Source organism: Triticum aestivum, chromosome 6A (assembly GCF_018294505.1).
Source record: "Triticum aestivum cultivar Chinese Spring chromosome 6A, IWGSC CS RefSeq v2.1, whole genome shotgun sequence".
Classification (NCBI taxonomy): Eukaryota; Viridiplantae; Streptophyta; class Magnoliopsida; order Poales; family Poaceae; genus Triticum; species Triticum aestivum.
Window position 1 is genome coordinate 401,872,528 of NC_057809.1, and position 19,747 is coordinate 401,892,274.

Genomic DNA, 19,747 nt, shown 5'->3' on the forward strand with positions numbered 1-19,747 from the left:
TTTGTCTCCTACATCAATTGGCAATTGCTCTACTTGCGAGCCGTTAGATTCATCAAACTTCACATCTACCGTTTCTTCAACCTTTCGGGTGAAATTGTTGTAGACATGGTATGTGTGAGAGTTTGAGCCATAATCAAGTAGGAAACCTTCATGAGACTTAGGAGCAAATTTAGAACGACGATGCTTATCAAGAATGTAGCACTTTGAGTCAAATACTCGAAAGTATCCAACTTGGGGTTTGTTAACGGTGAGGAGCTCGTATGCCGTCTTGCCGAGTAGCTTGTGAAGATACAAACGATTTGTTGCATGACAACCTGTCTCAACCGCTTCCGCCCAAAAGTGTTTTGGCGTCTTGTACTCATCAAGCATCATTCTTGCCATATCGATAAGAGTCCGGTTCTTCCTCTCAACAACTCCATTTTGTTGAGGTGTGTACGTAGCCGAGAACTCATGTGCGATCCCTTCTTCATCAAGGAAGGTGTGTACACTTGCGTTCTTGAACTCTGTTACATTGTCGCTCCGAACCTTCTTGATCTTCACGTCAAATTGATTTTGGGCCTTCCTAGCAAAGTTTTTGAAGATCTTTTGGACCTGCGATTTGTCATCAAGAAAGAACACCCACGTAAATCTTGAAAAATCATCAACTTTGACTAGACCAAATGAGTTACCACCAAGACTCTTGTAGGCATTTGGACCAAAGAGATCCATGTGAAGTAGCTCGAGTAGTCTTCTTGTGGTCATGATGTTCTTAGTGCGATGACTTCCTCCAACTTGTTTCCCTGCTTGACAAGCACTACAAAGTCTATCCTTGTCAAATATGACATCGTTAACGCCAAGGATATGATTTCCTTTAATAAGCTTGTCAAGGTTTCGCATGCCCACATGGCCTAGCCTTCTATGCCACAACCAGCCTTTAGAAGATTTAGCAATTAAGCAAGTTCTAGGTTGAGCCTTTTTGGTGAAATCAACAATGTAAAGATCTCCTCTACGTATACCGGTAAAGACCATTTTATGATTATCTCTACGAAACACTTGGCAGTCTACTTTAGTAAATAGGACATTGAAACCGAAATCAGCAAGTCTAGATACTGAAAGTAAGTTGTAGCCAAGAGATTCAATGAGCATGACATTTTGTATGGAGCTATCATGTGAGATGGCCACCTTACCAAGGCCAACCACCTTATCCTTTGAATTATCACCAAAAGTGACATACTTTCGAGTGCCGTCGCTTCCAGCAAGCTCACGGAACATGTCTTTATCTCCGGTCATATGATCAGTACATCCACTATCAAGCACCCATTCCTTTCCTCCAGCCATGTAGCCGCGAAGATTTGCCATAAGACCAAAGTGTCTCATCGCATCATTGAGATCATAGTCACTATCATCATTCTCATCATAGAATCCATGTTCAACATCATTTTGTGCTTGATCAATTCCTAGAGAGGATAATTCATTAGACAAATGATCATCACAATGGTCACCTTTATGAATTCTAATAGCTCCGGATATGGTATCGCTAATGATCCCAACATTTCCTATGGCATGCATGAGATTGGTAAGCTCAAATAGACAATCACCAAAGCTAGGATCACTAGAATTCATCTTACTCAAAGCAATAGACTTATGGAGAATTTCGTCTAAATTTTTCAAGGAGTAATCTGGAAATCATTCCTCAAGAAATTTCCATATAGTATAGGCACAATCAAGAGTAGGCAAACTAGCAATCAAATTTTTGGGCAATCCTCTTATGATAAGATTGATGGTTCTAAGATTGCGAATCATGTCAAGATCTTCTTCGGGTGTGGGATGCAAGGGATCAATATGAGGTGCACAAGGGCTAGCAATGTACTTGTTCAAGTGATATTCATTGAAAATCTCAAGCATTTCATTTTTCCACTCATGGAAATATTCTTCATCAAGAATAGGCACTCTATGTCTAAGACTCCCCAAAGTAGACATATCCATCTTCCTCCAAAGGTGTTTAAACCAAGGCAATGGATACCAAAGCTCTGATACCAATTGAAAGGATCGAGAAGAGGTGTCTAGAGGGGGGGTGATTAGACACCAAGTACCAAAAGTTGCAGTTTTTAATTTCTTTAAGTTGAAGTGGAGTTTTGGCACAAGTTTAACAAACACAATACATATCAAGCAAGCATGCAAAGAGTATATGAGCAGCGGAAAGTAAAGCATGCAACTTGCAAGAATGTAAGGGGAATGGTTTGGAGAATTCAAATGCAATTGGAGACACATATGTTTTTGTCGTGGTTCCGATAGGTGGTGCTATCGTACATCCATGTTGATGGAGACTTCAACCCACAAAGGGTAACGGTTGCGCGAGTCCACGGAGGGCTCCACCCACGAAGGGTCCACAAAGAAGCGACCTTGTCTATCCCATCATGGCCATCGCCCACGAAGGACTTTCCTCACTAGCGGTAGATCTTCACAAAGTAGGCGATCTCCTTGCTCTTACAAACTCCTTGGTTCAACTCCACAATCTTGTCGGAGGCTCCCAAGTGACACCTACCAATCTAGGAGACACCACTCTCCAAGAAGTAACAAATGGTGTGTTGATGATGTACTCCTTGCTCTTGTGCTTCAAATGATAGTATCCCCAACACTCAACTCTCTCTCACAGGATATGGATTTGGTGGAAAGAAGATTTGAGTGGAAAGCAACTTAGGGAAGGCTAGAGATCAAGATTCATATGGTGGGTGTTGGGGATATTACTACTGGATGTAAACCGGCCAGGAGTAGCCGGGTTAACTCCTTGAAGGATATAAGCCCATGAAGATGCAAGAATGATGCCGCTTCACGAAGGCCCAAGGCCCAAAGGCGGGTTAAAGCCTGTAGATGTAAACCAACCTGGTCATGTAACTTTTGTTGTAAGATAGGAGATAGAGACCGAACTGGACACGTTTATGATCCGGCTTCGGGACTCTGTAAACCGGCGGGCGTCAACCTATGTATATAAAGGGACGACCCGACAGCGGTTTGGGGACAGACAACAACTCAAGAGCCAGACAAAGCGTATTCGCTCCCTGGCCTTCGAAACCCTAGCAATACCAATCACAACTAGACGTAGGCTTTTACCTTCCTTGAAGGGGCCGAACTAGTATAAAACTCCTCGCATCCCCTTGTCCGGTTTAACCCCTTTAAGCTAACCCGTTATGATGGTTCCACGACTAAGTCCTTTCACAAGGACATCTGCTGTGACAAACCCACAACAGTTGGTGCCCACCGTGGGGCTATCGCACGATGGTTTTGAGTTCTTGAAGGGCAGCTTTGATGGACTTAAGGGATATGCTGTGGGCCGGATGAGAAGAGTCGTCGCGGCATGCTCTACATCGACAATGCAGGATGGGGTCCCGAGGCCGATTCAATCGAGTATGGGTACCGGGTCCCCTTCGGTGGGATTCACGTCTTCATCGGCAAGATCGGCGAACCGGCCCCTAAGCCGGACATCTGCACCGACATCATCAAAACGGCTCGGCGTGCAAGTTCTTCACCGGTTCAGCCCGTGACTAGGCATGTTTTCGTAGGTGTCATCCATGGAGCAAGATACGAGGACGGGCCAGCGTCCGATGGAGAGACTGTGGTCTGTTCTGACGACGAGTCTTCTGGAGAGACCGAATTGCTTTATCAGTTGTAGGATGGCCGGGTCGATGGAGGATCCGAGGGCAACAGTATTCCGGATTCCCCTGATCTGCCAAATCGGGCCGCCATCTTCATGGCCGGCACACAATTAACGCCTCATTCATCGGTCTCTGCAGCAATACTCTCCGGTTCAACAACGGCCACACCGGCAGGGGCAGGAAGCTCTGCGCCGCCTCCAGCCCAAGTCATGTCTGATTTGTTCGATGCTTTGGCAATGTTGATGGCCGCAGAGGTGGATGCAGCAGCCAGGGATCAACACAATGCGGAGATTGCAAAGGTGAAAGATCAGATAGCTCAGGCTAAAGCGGACCTGGCGACGGAGAACGCTAGGATGGCTGCAGAACGGGCTGAATTGGAAGCACAAGCTTACCAGATTAGGTTGGATCAGAATGCTTCCGAGGAAGTCATGATAAGAAGGTACCGATCGCGTCTCCCGTTGGTTTATGAGCCGCAAATCTCTTCAACACACCAGGAGCAGGAGCTGGTAACCAACCCATACTAAACCGGGCGGAGGCACCGGGAACAGGAGCGTCGGTTCAGCCGCGCACGATGGACCCGCCTCGCTAGAACAACGTTGTGCCACAGTATGTGCCAACACCTCCCGGGCATTTTTCCAACTCGTTGGACAATATTGTGGCTGCTGCTTCACGCATGGCAGCCCTCCCAACCGACGGAGAGTCACCAGTTGTGGTTGAAGCACGTCGGGCCAGAGATCTCCTTCAAACAACGCTAAATCAACAGCAGTCATATTCACACAGTCGTGAGAGGATTCATTCCACTCCCCGTCCAAGCCGGATCTATAGTAGACACATTGAGGATGAACCGGTTGTGTCAAGCTGAAAGTGCAACTATCCCTAGGTGGTTTTGGTAATTCATAACAACATATAGCTCATTGAGCTAATGACATTCCAAGATGATTATTTCAGGAAAGCTCAATGATTGGCATGGCATGGATGTGAAAGTGGAACCCTCAAAATGCTAAGGACAAAGGATTGGCTCAAGCTCAAAAGCTCAAGACTCTTCATTTCATATTTTAGTGATCCAAGATCACATTGAGTCTTTAGGAAAAGCCAATACTATTAAGGAGGGATGAGGTGTTGCTTAATGAGCCTCTTGCTTCATGTGCTTAGTGATATGCTCCAAAACCCTCAACTACTTTCCCATATCCACATATGACCTAAACCCTAATCCAAACTCGGTCCTACCGATTCTTCCTATCCGGCGCCACCGAGTTTCACTTGTCATTAGCCACTGCCAAACCCTAGCAATTCGGTCCTACCGATAGGGATCTCGGTCTCACCGAGATGGGGTTGCAAACTCTCTGTTTCCCTTTGTAACTTTTCGGTCCCACCGAAAGAGTGAATCGGTCCCACCGAGATTGCAATGTAAACTCAGTGTTTCCCCTTTGTAACTTTTCGGTCTCACCGAGTTCCACTCGGTCTCACCGAAAGAGCAAATCGGTCCCACCGAGTTTGCCTGACCAACTCTCTGGTTAGCTAATTACCAAATTCGGTCTCACCGAGTTTGTGTAATCGGTCTCACCGAGATTACGTTATGCCCAAACCCTAACCGTATCGGTCCTACCGAGTTGCATATCAGTCCCACCGAAAATCACTAACGGTCACTAGGTTTACATTTTCGGTCCGACCGAGTTTATTGATTCGGTCCCACCGAGATTAAAAACTGTGTAACGGTTGGATTTTGTGTGGAGGCTATATATACCCCTCCACCTCTTCTCATTCGATGAGAGAGCCATCAGAACACACACACCATTCCAACTCATATGTTCTGAGAGAGAACCACCTACTCATGTGTTGAGACCAAGACATTCCATTCCTACCATATGAATCTTGATCTCTAGCCTTCCCAAGTTGCTTTCCACTCAAACCCTCTTTCCACCAAATCCAAATCCTATGAGAGAGAGTTGAGTGTTGGGGAGACTATCATTTGAAGCACAAGAGCAAGGAGTTCATTACCTACACACCATTTGTTACTTCTTGGAGAGTGGTGTCTCCTAGATTGGCTAGGTGTCACTTGGGAGCCTCCGACAAGATTGTGGAGTTGAACCAAGGAGTTTGTAAGGGCAAGGAGATCGCCTACTTCGTGAAGATCTACCGCTAGTGAGGCAAGTCCTGTGTGGGCGATGGCCATGGTGGGATAGACAAGGTTGCTTCTTCGTGGACCCTTTGTGGGTGGTTGCTTCTTCGTGGACCCTTCGTGGGTGGAGCCCTGTGTGGACTCGCGCAACCGTTACCCTTGGGTGGAGCCCTGTGTGGACTCGCGCAACCGTTACCCTTCGTGGGTTGAAGTCTCCATCAACGTGGATGTAGGATAGCACCACCTATCCGAACCACGGGAAAAACATCCGTGTCTCCAATAGCGTTTGAATTCTCCAAACCCTTCCCTTTACATTCTTGCAAGTTGCATGCTTTACTTTCCGCTGCCTATATACTCTTTGCATGCTTGCTTGAATTATGTGATGATTGCTTGACTTGTCCTAAATTAGCTAAAATCTGCCAAGAACTAAAATTGGGAAAAGGTTAAGTTTTTATTTGGTCAAGTAGTCTAATCACCCCCCTCTAGACATACTTTCGATCCTACAAGTGGTATCAGAGCTTTGGTCTCCATTTGCTTGATCTCCATAGCTTTTGGTGGTCATAGCCTTGGTTTCACAACCTAGGAGAGTATGGCGTCTAGCGAGGGAAATTATCACCGTAGAGGTCCTTACTTTGATGGTACTAATTTTGCTAGTTGGAAGCATAAAATGAAAATGCATATTCTTGGACATAACCCCGCCGTTTGGGCTATTGTGTGTGTTGGTTTGCAAGGTGACTTCTTTGATGGGAGAGAACCGAACCGTGAAGCTACCGCGGATGAGTTGAAGATGTTGCAATACAATGCTCAAGCTTGTGATATTCTCTTCAACGGATTGTGCCCCGAAGAATTCAACAAAATCAGCCGCCTTGAGAATGCAAAGGAAATTTGGGACACTTTGATTGATATGCACGAAGGTACCGACTCCGTCAAGGAATCCAAGTTGGATGTGCTTCAAAGCCAACTTGACAAGTTCAAGATGAAGGATGGTGAAGGTGTCGCTGAAATGTACTCTAGGCTTGCTCTCATCACAAATGAGATTGCCGGCTTAGGAAGTGAAGAGATGACCGATAGATTCATCATCAAGAAGATTCTAAGAGCCTTGGATGGAAAATATGATACCGTGTGCACATTGATCCAAATGATGCCCAATTACAAAGATCTCAAGCCAACGGAGGTGATTGGAAGAATTGTTGCTCATGAGATGTCACTTAAGGATAAAGAGGAACTTCACAACAAATCAAGTGGTGCCTATAAAGCCTCATGTGAAGCCCCTACATCATCAAGTGAGAAACAAGACTTCAATGAAGAATTGAGCTTAATGGTGAAGAACTTCAACAAGTTCTACAAGAGTAGAAGCAAAGATAGAAGCTCCAAGTCAAGGTCCTACAATGACAAAAGATCTTCTAGTCGAGAGCGAAACTGCTACAATTGTGGAAGACCCGGACACTATTCCAATGAGTGTACGGCTCCCTACAAGAGAAGAGAAGATTCTCCAAAAGAAGAAGCAAAGGATCACCACCAAGAGAGAGAAGGAGTAGAGATGATCGTTATGAACGAAGATACTCACGGAGAAGCAAGGATTCGGAAAGGAAGGAAAAATCATCAAGGAGCTACACAAGACGAAGACATCAAGCTCATGTTGGTGAATGGGTATCCGGCTCCGACTCCGACAGCCACTCCGAGAGAAGTTATTACTCCGGCTCCGAAGATACTCAAGATGAAGGTGTTGCCGGTCTAGCACTTGTGTCAACCAACTCCTACGACATATTTGACTCACCAAATGAAGGAATTGGAAGATGCTTCATGGCCAAAGGTCCTAAGGTAACACACCCCGAGTATGTTGATTTCAATAGTGATGAAGATGACTTGTTAGGTGATGATTTGCTTGGTGACAACTCTAGTGATGAATACTATGATGAAATGTCAATTAAATCATGCTAATCAAGATAAAACGAATGACAATGATAAGGAGAAGATTGAGGCCCTAACTAAAGAACTAAACACTCTTAAGTTAGCTCATGAAACCATCTTCGAAGATCATCGAGAACTTTTAAGAGCTCATGAGAAATTACGCTTTGAGAAGCTCAATCTTGAGCAAGAGCATGAGTTCTTAAAAGCAATCAATGATGATCTCCGCAAGAAAAGTTCTTCTTACATTGCCAAGCATTTACTCTTATCTACTTACATGCCTCAAGTCAAGTCTAGTAACAAGAAAGATTCTTCCTCTAGTAGTAACAATGATCATGTTAAATCCAATATTGTTGCTTCTAGTAGTTCTCTTGATTCCACTAATGATTCTCTTAGCCAAGTTACACTTGAGCAAGAAAATAGCTTATTGAAGGGAATTATAGAGAAAGGAGTGTACAAAAGCCTTGCCGGGAGTAAGCAATTCGAGGAAATTGTGCGCAAGCAAGGAATGCACCGGAAGAATCAAGGTGTTAGTTTTGAACGAAAGTTCAATGCCAATGGAGTTGAGTGGGAAGAAGATCAATACCCCAAGACAAAGTTTGTCCCTCAACAAGAAAAGTATGCTTCTTTCAAGGGGACACAAGCTCAAGATGATCTTCCACCACAAGACTACGAGCAAAAAGGCAAGGACAAGCTTCAAGAGGAAATTGATGCATTTGAAGAAGCTCCTAAGACCTTAGTCAAGTGGATTCCCAAGACTACTTCAAGTTCCACTTCATCAAGTACGACTACAACTCCAAGGATTCCCATCAAGATGGTGTGGATCCAAAAGAAGAAGAACTAGAGAGTTCTTGAGGGTGACTCCGCCAACATACTTCACTCTTATCATTTTGGCAAGAACAAGTGCAATCAACTTCCACATCTTGCACTAGTTCAAGGAGTCACAAACCCTCTTGTTGGTAAGACAAGGGACAAGGTAACCTAAAAGTTTTCATGGACATCATCTTTTGTGTGCATCACTCTATGTCTATGGATATCCTTGTTTGTTCCTTGTGGGACTAACCCATGTAGGTATTGAAAGTGCAATTCACTCAAATGGATAGCTCCAAGTGATCTACATCAACATTGAGCATCCACATCTTCAACATCTACATGAAGTCATCATCGACAAAACCCAAGGTTAGTTCATCCCTCTTAGGGGGGATATCACATCTAGGGGGAGCTTTACTCTAAGACTTGAGCTAAAGCAACTCTAAAGATGTGAACACAACAATGCTTTATGTAAAAGTGGTAACCCCACTTGAGCTTAAACGATGAGTATGACCTATGATCAAGTGTTCTCACTTGACTCCTAAGTCAATATACTCATATATAGATGACCTAGTCATCGCAAATTGCTTGATAGATGCTAGAATTGGTTGTGCATGCCTTGTCACATATTTCATTTGCCATCTTATTGTGTGAGCATGCTGGTTGCATATTTTACTCATTCGAGGACATCCACTTGTTGTTTTGATTGTTTGGTTTTATCTTCTTTTGCCAAGTGGATGGACAAGAATGCCTAAGAACCTCCTCTAGCTATCTATGCTTTTCTCGTCTCAAACTCTATTCATGCTGCATCACAAAATTTGATCAAGTCAGATTCGAACCACTCTGTGTGAGGAGCACTCGGAGTCCCCGATTCGTCATAGACTTAAACTTCCAAAACCTCTTTATGATTCTCGGTCTGACCGATACTCCACTTTCGGTCCTACCGAGATCATTAAGTTGATCTAGGTTTTCAATCTCGGTGCAACCGATTTGAACTTTTCGGTCACACCGAGTTTCAGTAACTGCACGTAGTTATGAATCTCGGTGCCACTGAGTCATTCCACTCGGTCACACCGACAGGGTCGGGCTATATATAGTCACGGGCAAAATTTGGTAATTTCTCCGAACCCCTTCGCCCGCGCGATAGCCTGCTCTGCCCTTGTGGTCTCCGGATCGTCTTCTCGCCGCCAGCAGCCTCCAGTCGCTGGTCTCCGTCGCCGTCAACGGGAATTCTGCCCCGCCGTTGCCGCCGTAGCAAGTCCCCGCCGAACTAGGGTATGGACTTGATATTTGTGCTATTCCTCAATCTGATTCCTAGCACATTGTGATCATATTGATTCTTGCCACGTTTGAGAAACTTCTATCCAGTCAAAACCCTGTAGATTAGGTTTGATTCAAAAATTCTAGGTTTAGGTTTCCGCCGAAACCATCTCGGACCCACCGAGTTTAAAAACTCAGTCCCACCGATTTGGCTTATGCCATTGCACAAGTGAGACTCGATCTGACCGAGAATTACTTATCGGTGTGACCGATTTTTGAACTCAGTGAAACCCTAGCAGTCTCGGTGCCACCGAACTGTGACTCGGTCCTACCGAGTTCACTAGTTTAGGTTCCAAAACTGCTTCGGTATCACCGAGTTTGAAAATTAGTAGATCCGAGATGATTTCAGTGGGAAACTAAAACTAAGTTTTTGGATCATTCTTTTGCAAAAATCTCTGCATTTTGTGATGCTCATCTTTTCTATCTCATCTATAATCTATTCACAGGGTTAGCAGTCAGTTTGCAGCATGTCTGATCAAAGTGATAGCCAAAACATGTCAGAGCAGCAAGTAGTGATGAGTGAGGGCACTAGTCCCTCAAGTTCTTCTGATGAAGGCAGCAGGAGCACTCCTAGCAACTTGCCAAAGGCTGCCACGAGACAAAGGAAGAAGAGGACTTCAGATTCCGAAGATGAGGACTATGTGGCAGAGGAAGAGGCCACTTCCAAGAGAGTTGAGCCAGCTCAAGGCACTAAGCCAGGTCTGAAAATCAAAAGGCCAGCAGGCAGGCAGCCCATGTCAAAGGCAAGAGCCTCAACTGATAAGCCCACTCCCCAAGAGCTAGTTGCAGCTGAGGGCAAGAAAAGGAAGGAGAGGGTGAAGAAGACTGTGGCTAGAGTGCTTGGAAAGGCTTCCATCATGGAAGAAGAAGAGGAAGAAGAGGTAGCTGCACCAGCACCCAAGGCACCCAAGCTGATGGGTGGTGCCATAAGGTCAGGGGCTACTGCATCTAAGCCCAAAGCTGCCTCCAAGCCAAAACCAAAGAGGAATACAAGGAGCATTCCTGCAGCTGAAAAGAACAAGGCCCCAGTGCCTGAGACTGTAGCTGAGGATGAGGAAGAGAATGTCCTGAGAAAGCTAAAGCCCAAGATCCCAGACCACAACGATGCTCATCCTGTGGCTGAGGACATGAAGCTCAGGAGAGATTCAGGGCTAAGGAAATGGAGAGAAGCAGGCCCATATGCTTCAAGAAGAAGGACTGCCGTGGACTACAGGTTTCACACCAAGGAGTAGCAGGATTTCTATGAGACTGTTTTGCTAGATAAGAAGCCAATTGTCTGTGACATGAGATGGGTTGACTGGACCTACATGAGGGAGAAGGAGGAGCACTACCCAGGAGTATTTGACAGCTTTAATGCTTGTGAAGTAGCTGACTTTGTTGGACAGAAGCTCACAAAGTGGAACGAGGAACTAATCATGCAATTCTACTCCACGGCACACTTTTATCCAGATGGGAGGATCACATGAATGTCTAAGGGTACAAGGTACCAATCTACAGTGGTTGAGTGGGCACAGATCATAAATGCCCAGAGGAGCAAGATGATGACTTGGATATCTATGCCAAGAAGAAGATGGACCATAACTCCATGTCCAATATGTACAAGGAAATTCCCAATGAAGCTCTTGACACCTTCAAATTTGGGTCTGTGCATTACCTTCTGTCAGGACTGCCTACGATCAATTGGATACTAAGGCACAACTTACTACCCAAGTCTGGAGATCACAAGATGATCAGAGGTCATGCTATCAACTTGCTACATGTGTTTGATGTGCCTCAGAAGTTCAAGGTGATGAGCCTCATAGTGGAAACAATTAAGAGGACTGCAGCAGATCAAAAGAGGAGATGTGGATATGCCCCTCAAATTCAGGAGCTCATCAACTCCAAGATGGGCACGGGCATATATCTGTTGGACAAGGAACACCTGCCCATCCGTCCAGATTTCAAGGACAATGAAGTTGTCATGACTGAGAATGAGCCATCATCTGCCCAAGCATTTGCAAAGAAGGAGAAGGCGAGGAAGGAGAAAGCTGCCAAGATGCCTACCCAAGAGGAGGCATCTGAATACTTCTTGAAGACCAAACAAGAGCAGCTTGGTTACTTGATTGCATCCACGGTGAGGATTGAGAAAAGTCTGGCCACCCTCACTCAGAATCAGCAGAGCCTAGAGAGAATCATGGAACAGAAGTTCTATGACCTGGATGTCAAGGTAAAGGAAGTCCAGTCTGCAGTGGAGCAGCTCCAGGAGGACATGCAGGAGAGGAGAGGCAGGACTACCACTCATACCTTTGCCAGAGTGCCACGAGGCCCGAGGTCATCTTCCGTGCCAGTTGCTGACACCAGAGCCACCACTTCAGCACCAGCTACAGCCTCAGTTCCACCAGCTCCAGCATCTACTTCAGCTCCAACTCCAGCGACTACTTCAGCATCTACCAAAGCCTTCGTCCTTGGAGTGATCCGGACTCCACCACCACCTGAAGATCAAGCCTGAGCGTCGACTTAGCACTATGCATCTTCTAGGAACTTTTTGGTAACTTGTTGCCAAAGGGGGGGAAGATGTATAGATCATAGGCTTCGAGAGAGAGAGAGTGTTGCTTTTCTCTCTTGCTTTATTTGGTGGTTTTTCGAACTTGTTTGCTTTTGAGTGTTTGAGATACTACGTTATTATTCGTGAGACATTGATGATTATGTGTTTGATCATAAGCTACACTTAATGTTTGCTTAATATTATCATCTTATCTATCTTGTGTGATCATTCACTTTTCTTGGTGATGAGTGCATGTATTTCAGTCTTATCTTTTTGAGCGCTCCACCAAGATGTATGTGACATGGAAGAGTAACCCATGACTCTACCTCTTTGTGCATTTGCAGTCCAAAGCAAATCTTAAATATGCACAAATTTAGGGGGAGCTCTTACTTATCACATACTTCTCAAAGCGACGATATAATTCTTGCTTATTATCATTTGTCGAAGCTTTGATCTATATGTTGCCATCAATTACCAAAAAGGGGGAGATTGAAAGTGCAACTATCCCTAGGTGGTTTTGGTAATTCATAACAACATATAGCTCATTGAGCTAATGCTATTCCAAGATGATTATTTCAGGAAAGCTCAATGATTGGCATGGCATGGATGTGAAAGTGGAACCCTCAAAATGCTAAGGACAAAGGATTGGCTCAAGCTCAAAAGCTCAAGACTCTTCATTTCATATTTTAGTGATCCAAGATCACATTGAGTCTTTAGGAAAAGCCAATACTATTAAGGAGGGATGAGGTGTTGCTTAATGAGCCTCTTGCTTCATGTGCTTAGTGATATGCTCCAAAACCCTCAACTACTTTCCCATATCCACATATGACCTAAACCCTAATCCAAACTCGGTCCTACCGATTCTTCCTATCCGGCGCCACCGAGTTTCACTTGTCATTAGCCACTGCCAAACCCTAGCAATTCGGTCCTACCGATAGGGATCTCGGTCTCACCGAGATGGGGTTGCAAACTCTCAGTTTCCCTTTCGTAACTTTTCGGTCCCACCGAAAGAGCGAATCGGTCCCACCGAGATTGCAATGTAAACTCAGTGTTTCCCCTTTGTAACTTTTCGGTCTCACCGAGTTCCACTCGGTCTCACCGAAAGAGCAAATCGGTCCCACCGAGTTTGCCTGACCAACTCTCTGGTTAGCTAATTAGCAAATTCGGTCTCACTGAGTTTGTGTAATCGGTCTCACCGAGATTACGTTATGCCCAAACCCTAACCGTATCGGTCCTACCGAGTTGCATATCAGTCCCACCGAAAATCACTAACGGTCACTAGGTTTACATTTTTGGTCCGACCGAGTTTATTGATTCGGTTCCACCAAGATTGGAAAACTATGTAACGGTTGGATTTTGTGTGGAGGCTATATATACCCCTCCACCTTCTTCTCATTCGATGAGAGAGCTATCAGAACACACACACCATTCCAACTCATATGTTCTGAGAAAGAACCACCTATTCATGTGTTGAGACCAAGACATTCCATTCCTACCATATGAATCTTGATCTCTAGCCTTCCCAAGTTGCCTTCCACTCAAACCCTCTTTCCACCAAATCCAAATCCTATGAGAGAGAGTTGAGTGTTGGGGAGACTATCATTTGAAGCACAAGAGCAAGGAGTTCATTACCTACACACCATTTGTTACTTCTTGGAGAGTGGTGTCTCCTAGATTGGCTAGGTGTCACTTGGGAGCCTCCGACAAGATTGTGGAGTTGAACCAAGGAGTTTGTAAGGGCAAGGAGATCGCCTACTTCGTGAAGATCTACCGCTAGTGAGGCAAGTCCTGTGTGGGCGATGGCCATGGTGGGATAGACAAGGTTGCTTCTTCGTGGACCCTTTGTGGGTGGTTGCTTCTTCGTGGACCCTTCGTGGGTGGAGCCCTGTGTGGACTCACGCAACCGTTGCCCTTGGGTGGAGCCCTGTGTGCACTCGCGCAACCGTTACCCTTCGTGGGTTGAAGTCTCCATCAACGTGGATGTAGGATAGCACCACCTATCCGAACCACGAGAAAAACATCCGTGTCTCCAATAGCGTTTGAATTCTCGAAACCCTTCCCTTTACATTCTCGCAAGTTGCATGCTTTACTTTCCGCTGCCTATATACTCTTTGCATGCTTGCTTGAATTATGTGATGATTGCTTGACTTGTCCTAAATTAGCTAAAATCTGCCAAGAACTAAAATTGGGAAAAGGTTAAGTTTTTATTTGGTCAAGTAGTCTAATCACCCCCCTCTAGACATACTTCCGATCCTACACAAGCAGTGCACGTCGTCGAAATTCGCCGCGAGGAAACAACCCGGCAGGGGGAGGTGCTAATGCGCAGGATGTTGTGGACCATGGCCGCACACGTCGGGGGGCCGAGTTAGCAGCTCGACACGGAGCACGACAACATACTCCGGTTCACCCTACCGCTTCTGTAGAGCCATGTGTGGTATTCAGTTCCTTAGGGGTGCCGTGTCTCACCCTCGCTTTGCATAATGTGAGACTGCCCAAGGACTTCAAGGGACCTTGTAAGGTACCAAATTACACCGCCGATTTACAACCAGAGGCGTGGGTGGAAAGCTATGAGATGGCAATGGAGATGTTAGATGTGGATGAGGCAGTGTGTGCTAAATATTTCACCATGATGTTGGAAGGAACAACTCGTACTTGGTTGAAGAGCTTACCAACTAACTCTGTCGGATCATGGGCTGAATTGAAGCACCGATTTATCCAGAACTTCAAAGATACTTGTAAGCAGCCGATGTCAATCATGCATGTGGCCGCTTGTGTCCAAGAGGAAGGGGAGTCCACGACCCATTGGGTCAAACAGGTCTCAGCGATTTTGCACTCATCAGATCGTATCAATGCAGACACCGCAGTGTTAACATTAGAGGGCAATTGTCGTTTCCTACCGCTCAAACAGAAGTTAGGAAGGCTCAAATGTCACTGCAATGATATGTCAACGCTCATGGCTGCTTTGGTTAAGTATGCCGATTCAGATAATAAAAGGACCCAGATTCAGAGGAGGACAAACCGGGGAAAGGGAAGAAGAACGGCAACGCCAAGGGTCAGCAGCATAATCCGGCAGGCCATGGGAACATCGGGAAGCGCAAGGCCGACAGCAGCTTGGACTTTGTTGCTAACACCAATGCTCAAGAGAATGGCCAACGCCGTAAGGGCAAGCAGCCCCAGAGGGGTGGAGGTTCTGGCCCCAATTTGGAGCGCCTGTTAAATCAGCCCTGTACAAAGCATGGATCAAAGGAGAAGCCAGCATCGCATCTTTGGAAGGATTGTTATATCATGCGGGATTTCAAGAATTCCAATATGTTCCAGTATGATAACGGCCCGCCCGGTGGTTCAGGAGGTGGTTTCCACGGGCCGGGTTATGGAGGTGGTGGTTCCTGTTTAGGGTTTCAAGGCAACCAAACCGGACACATCAATCAAGGGCACCAAGGCAACCAGGGAGGCTACAACCATCAGGGGAATCAGCAGCGACAACAGTAGTCGGGTTACCAAAGCAACCCCAAGCAGCTAAATAGCGGGCAATATCATGTCTTCAGTACTAGTTTGTGTAAGCATGATCAGAAGCTTCACAAGAGGGCGGTAAACTATGTTGAACCGGCAGTGCCTCAATATTTGCGCTGGTCTGAGCAACCCATTTTGTGGAGCAGAGAGGATCACCCACCCCGGGTTGACAATCCGGGTCACTTGGCCCTGGTGGTAGCCCCTCAAGTTGGGGGATACAAGTTTACTAAGGTGCTCATGGATGGGGGAAGTAGTATCAACATTCTATATTATGATACATTCCGCCGTATGGGGTTGAAAGATAAGAATCTTAAACCGTCAAATACAGTTTTTCATGGCGTGGTGCCTGGTAAGTCTGCATATCCTGTTGGAAAGATAGCCTTAGAGGTGGCTTTTGGAGATGATTATGATTCAAGGTCAGAAACATTGACGTTTGAGGTGGTAAAAATCAAAAGTCCGTACCACGCCTTGTTTGGGTGGCCGGCTTATGCTAAATTCATGGCGAGGCCATGTTATGTTTATCTAAAGCTTAAAATGCCAGGTCATAAGGAGACTATCACAGTACATGGAAGCAAAAAGATCGCTTTGGAATGTGAGGAAGGTGATGCGGCTTATGCTGAGTCGGTTTGTGCCACGGAGGAGTTGATATTCTATAAGGAGCAAGTTGATCCGGCAGACATGACTTGAAAAAGCCAACTACAGAACACGATCCAGCGTTGAAGTTTAAATTGGCCACAGATACTAAGATGGTTGACTTTGTTCCTGGCGACTCATCCAAATAGTTCAGCATCAGCGCTAACCTGGATCCCAAATAGGAAAGCGCGCTCATCCGTGAGAATCGGGACATCTTTGCATGGAAACCTTCTGACATGCCAGGTGTACCGAGGGAACTCGCTGAGCACACACTCAACATTGATCCTAAGTTTAAACCGGTCCGGCAGTTTCTCCGCCGCTTCAATGAAGAAAGGCGTAAGGCTATCGGTGAAGAGGTCGCCCGGTTGTTGGCCGCAGGGTTTATCGTAGAGGTCTTCCATCCAGAGTGGTTGGCTAATCCGGTGCTGGTTCTTAAGAAAAACGGCACTTGGCGTATGTGTGTGGATTACACAGATTTAAACAAAGCTTGCCCTGTAGACCCCTTTGCTCTCCCTCGCATTGATCAGATAATTGATGCTACGGCAGGTTGTGACCGTTTGTGTTTTCTGGATGCTTATTCTGGTTATCATCAGATCAAGATGGCGGTTAAGGACCAGGAGAAGACAGCTTTCATAACTCCCTTTGGAGCCTTCTGCTATGTCTCCATGCCCTTTGGACTCAAGAGTGCCCAGGCAACTTATTAGCGTTGTGTTCAGAATTGCCTTCATAAGCAAATTGGGCGCAATGTTCATGCATATGTGGATGATATTGTGATAAAATCCAGAAAGGAGGAAACATTGATAGATGATTTGAGAGAAACCTTTGACAACCTCCGGGTTTACAAGATGATGCTCACTCCGGAGAAGTGTGTCTTTGGTGTCCCGGCAGGCAAGCTCTTGGGTTTTCTGGTATCAAATAGAGGCATTGAGGCTAATCCGGAAAAGATTTCAGCAATTACATCTTTTGCTAAACCGGCGTGTATCAATGACGTTCAACAACTGGCTGGCCGGATTATAGCCTTGAGCCGGTTTATTAGTCGCCTTGGAGAGCAGGCCATCCCTTTATATCAGATGCTCAAGAAAACAGATAACTTTGTCTGGAGCGAGGCGGCTGATAAAGCGTTCGAGGATCTGAAGAGGCAGTTAGCCGAGCCACCCGTGCTTGCAGCACTGATCGATAAAGAGCCGTTATTGCTATATGTGGCTGCTAATGCCCGGGCTGTTAGCGTAGCTATTGTGGTAGAGCACAAAGAGCTTGGCAAGGAATATCCGGTTCAGCGGCCGATTTATTATATCAGTGAGGTGCTCATTGAGTAAAAGCAGAGGTATCCGCATTGGCAGAAGTTGGTGTATGGAGTGTTTATGGCAAGCTGGAAGCTTAAACGTTATTTTTAGGGCCATCCCATCACAGTGGTCAGTTCAGCTCCTCTGGGAGATATCATTCAAAACAGAGAAGCAACTGGCCGGATTGCCAAGTGGGCTATTGAGCTTGGACCTCATGGGCTCAAATATATACCCCGCACAGCGATCAAATCCCAGGCACTCTTGGACTTCATCAATGATTGGACAGAGTTACAGGCACCTGAAGAGAAACCAGATAATACATATTGGACTATTCATTTTGATGGGTCCAGACAGTTGGAGGGCTCGGGGGCTGGAGTCATACTAACTTTCCCACGAGGTGACAAGTTTTGTTATGTCCTCCGTTTAATGTCCCCTTGTACTAACAATGCAGCTGAATATGAGGCTTTGCTCCACCGTCTTCGGATGGCTAAGGAGATGAATTTAAGCTGGGTTAAGTGCTTCGACGATTCATATCTAGTGGTTCAACAGGTGTCTGGCACTTGGGATTCTAAGGACCCACTCATGGCTGCATATCGGCGAGAGGTGGATACAGTGACTGGTCACTTCAAGGGTTATCAGGTGGACCATATAGACCGGCGAAAGAATGAAGCGACGGACGCTTTAAGTCGTCTTGGTTCCCAGCGTAAACCAGTTCCGCCAAATGTCTTTCTTGACGTATTGCATAATCCGTCAGTCAAGGTACCAACCAAAGAAGATTTGGCTATTCCTGATCCGGAGGCTCAATTGGTGGCAGCTTTGCATGCCATACCGGATTGGACAATCCCATATCTGGCTTACATGAACCGGGGCGAGTTACCTGACGATGAAACGTTGGCTCGACAGATAATCCGGCGTTCCAAGTCCATGACCATACTCAACGGGGAGTTACATTGCTACAGCGTCTCAGGAGCAATTCAGCGTTGTGTTTCTCCTCAAGAGGGTTCTGAGATTTTGCGAGAAATCCATGAAGGGGATTGCGGTCACCACGCCGGTTCAAAGTCTTTGGTTGCTAAAGCTTTTCGCCACGGTTTTTACTGGTTGACAGCGCATGCTGATGTGGAGGATTTAGTCAAGAGATGTGACGGTTGTCAAAAATTCGCCCGCCGTGCGCACATTTCGGCTCAAGAGTTGAGGATGATTCCAATAACTTGGCTGTTTGCAACTTGGGGGCTTGATATGGTTGGACCCTTCAAGCGATCCAAGGACAAAAGACCCACCTGTTAGTAGCAGTTGATAAATTCACCAAATGGGTGGAAGCAGAGCCAGTCAACAAGTGTGATGCGGCCACGACGGTTCAATTCATCAAAAAGGTGATATTCCGGTTTGGTTTTCCACACAGCATTATAACTAATAATGGTACTAACCTGTCAAAAGGGGAGATGGAAGAATTTTGCCAACGTGAGCACATCCAGCTCGATCTAGCATCGGCGGCTCACCCCCAGTCTAATGGTCAAGCAGAGAGGGCAAATCAAGAAATTCTACGAGGTATCAAACCCAGGCTTATGGTTCCTTTAAAGCGGACACCGGGTTGTTGGGTTGAGGAGCTACCTTCTGTGTTATGGAGCATCAACACCACACCCAATAGGTCTACGGGTTATACACCTTTCTTCATGGTTTATGGAGCGAAGGCAATTCTTCCTAGTGTGACAGCCTATGTCGAAGCTGATAATGAGAAGGCACGTCAAGATTCCCTGGACCTGTTGGATGAAGAGCGTGATTTTGCAGCATCACGATCAGCGATTTATCAACAAGATCTCCGGCGTTATCACAGCCACCGGGTTAAAACCAGAACCTTTCAAGAAGGCGATTTGGTGCTCCGGCTCATCCAGGATCAGACTCATATGCACAAGTTATCCCCACCTTGGGAAGGACCCTTTGTGGTCAGCAAGAATCTGCACAACGGGTCTTACTACCTCATTGATGTTCGAGAGCACAAAGACTCACGTAA